This window comes from Antrostomus carolinensis, unplaced genomic scaffold (assembly GCF_000700745.2).
Source record: "Antrostomus carolinensis isolate BGI_N321 unplaced genomic scaffold, ASM70074v2 scaffold26262, whole genome shotgun sequence".
In the NCBI taxonomy this organism is placed as follows: domain Eukaryota; kingdom Metazoa; phylum Chordata; class Aves; order Caprimulgiformes; family Caprimulgidae; genus Antrostomus; species Antrostomus carolinensis.
In genome coordinates, this window is record NW_010298295.1 from 12,268 (window position 1) to 15,301 (window position 3,034).

Genomic DNA, 3,034 nt, shown 5'->3' on the forward strand with positions numbered 1-3,034 from the left:
TGTTCCTTATGTAAGCAGCTACTTTTTTCCCTTCTTTCACGTGGATGGCATTCCCAAGGCTGGGAGCTAATGCGGAAGTATCCTGCCTGTTCAGACAGAGTTTGCTGCTCCTGCAGCTAATCCCTGTCTGCTCTGGAACTCTTCTGGGGGTCGGGCTCAGGGAGGTCTAGCTCTTGCATCCAGTTTTGACAAAGACCATCCAGTTTTGACAAAGACGACAGGATTTGGTTCTCAGATTTCAGCGGTGCCTAAAGCAAGTGCTCTCCTTCCTCCTTAAAGGCGTGTTAAACCTCGACTTGCTGCTCTTCTCATGCTGTTGTGGCCACGCTGATATGAAGACACAACATTAAGAGGAGGAGGTGGCAGCTTTTATTGACTGAACTGATCTAAGCAGGAAGAAACAGAGGCTTTGTTGCTGGCTGCTGCCATTGCACGTGGGTAAGTGGCTTGATTTTTCTGCTTCAATTCCATCTTTCTTTGTTGTAGTGGCTTCCTTCAGTCAAGAGTAGAGAGACACATGGAAGTGCCTTACCACAAAAGCACGTGGCAGACTGCTTGTTGGGAATTGCTGCTTTGATGTTTTGGGACAGAAAGAGAAGGACCCTCATCTGCTGTAGTGACTTAGCGACACAGTCACAAATCACTGCTCCAGCAGCAGAGAAATGGGAATCCTCTCATTTAGAGCTCTAAACCAGCTGCCTCCCAGCTATATAATATTTAGTATTTAGCACATACATTGCTTTCTTTGCATACATTGCATCCCCTTGTTCAAAGAGCCGGCTGAGTTAATGCATTTGTAAAATGTCAGTGGCTTGAATGACAGGAAACACTGGGCATTGGCAGCTCTGTGTGAAACCAAGAGTTGTGGATCTTGGCAAGAGATACCACAGGCCTCAAAGAGCCAGTCTGCATCTTGCCCTCATTAGCCACATCCTAGAGCAAGGGTGTTTGCCTGGCACCTGCCTGGAGGAGATTAATTGATATGTTGAAGTGGAAAAATTTTCAGAAACAAAGAGCAGGGGTTCAGCTCAGATAAGCTGCTTTATACCTAAAATATGCTGTTTTATGGGGATATTAAGTCAGGCTGGAGCACCTGCAGTCAGCCAGGTAGGGAGTGGCTGTAAAACTAGAGCGCTGGGCAGGGTTGGGCATCAGTGGGGAGGGCTGAGAGCAGCTCCTGACATCAGCCAGCCGGGTAGTTTCAGCAGGCTGACTAACAAAGCCACCTTTTGAAGGGGAATACCTTAAATCAGGAGATACTTCCTGCTGTGTGCAGTGCTCAGAGAACAGATGGGATTCTGGTAACTGCTGAGGGAGCAGGGATGGCAGTGGCAAAAGTGTTTCTGCAAGAGCACAGAAGTTGTGTTGTATTTTTCACCTAAAGAGAGAACAGCAGGATCACAGACCTGACATTGTCTCTTTTTTCCTCAAACACTTGCAAAAGGGCTGCAAAACTTGTGCTCTGCAGGAGAGCAAAGGGAAACAAAGATAACCCAGCAAGCATCTCCCTGCTGCATGTGAATCAGTGGGCAAGTCCTCTTACACCAAAAACAGCTTTCTGGGAAATTTAAATGTTCAGATGTGGGGAAAAAAATCAGTTTCAGGGCTGGATGCAATTGTTGTAAAGTGTTTCAGATCAGCAGTGGGATGGCCAGTTCAGCCTTTGGGCATATCACCTGTTGGTGTAGACTATCACACGTAAGACAGAGAAGGGAAGATCCTTTCCAAGAAAGATGATGTTGGTCCAGCTATATTTAATCTGGATTTACTCTTGAATGAGAGAAATCTAAATAATGGAGGGGCCAGGTGGAGTCATCTTTCTGAGAAGGGGAAAATGATGGAGTAAGACAATGTCAGGAACACAGATTTCAGTGTTAAAAGTGCTCTTTTAAACTTGTCCTAGAGCATTCTCAGAACTCAGGGCTCTGCTGCCTGTCCTTCCTTTTCTTCTCTGTGGGCACCTTTTAATCTTAGACCACAGAGTCCCCTGGAGCTGTTGCTGGTACGTGGAAACGCTCTGATGTGTAATTTCTGATGGATTGCTGCGTTGCTTGTCATTTTGCATCTGCTCTCCTCTGCTTGGTAAGAGATGGTTCATTCCTAAAGTGCTGGAGCCTGGCTGAGAGCAGGTTTCAGGCTTGGGATAAAGGGAGTATGTTGCTTTGGCAGCCTGTCAGTGTACCAGATGTTTTTGGGGAACAATGAGCTTGTCTCAGGGGCTAAAGTGCCTGTGGATGGTGGTGAGTGCCCTCTTGGCAGCGGGGTTTCATAGCACGCTGCCGTGAGCTGGAGCACCTCTCCTATGAGGACAGGCTGAGAGAGTTGGGGCTGTTCAGCCTGGAGAAGAGAAGGCTCCGGGGAGATCTTATAGCGGCCTCCCAGTACCTGAAGGGGCTACAAGAAAGCTGGGGAAGGACTTTTCATAAGGGCAGTTAATGACAAAACAAGGGGAAATGGGTTTAAGCTGAAAGAGGGGAGGTTGAGATGAGATATTAGGAAGAAGTTCTTCACTGTGAGGGTGGTCAGACACTGGAACAGGTTGCCCAAGGAAGTTATGGATGCCCCCTCCCTGGAAGTGTTGAAGGCCAGGCTGGATGAGGCTTTGAGCAACCTGGTCTAGTGGAAGGTGTCCCTGCTGCTGGCAGGGGGGTTGGAACTGGATGAGCTTTAAGGTCCCTTCCAACCCAAACCATCCTATAATTCTATGATTCTATGCTATAGTTGTCACCTGAGAAGGGATAAGACCTTGGGTACGTAGAGCTTTGCCCTAGAAACTGCTGTGTAGGTGAGTGCTGGCAAGCCTTCCTGCTGGCTTGTGTTGGTAAAAGACAGATTTTTCTGGTGTCATTTCCTCAAGCAAAGGGTCTGGTTGGATGATGCTGACCCTACTCCGAGCTTTTGGGCACAGTGTTTTGGGGCATGACGTTTTCCTTAATTTCCCTACGAATGCTTGTGAGCTGGGAGAGCTCGGAGCCGCAGCCGGACATGGGAGCGTCAGGGGGGACCCGTGAGGGGTTTCCTGCTTCCTGCCCCT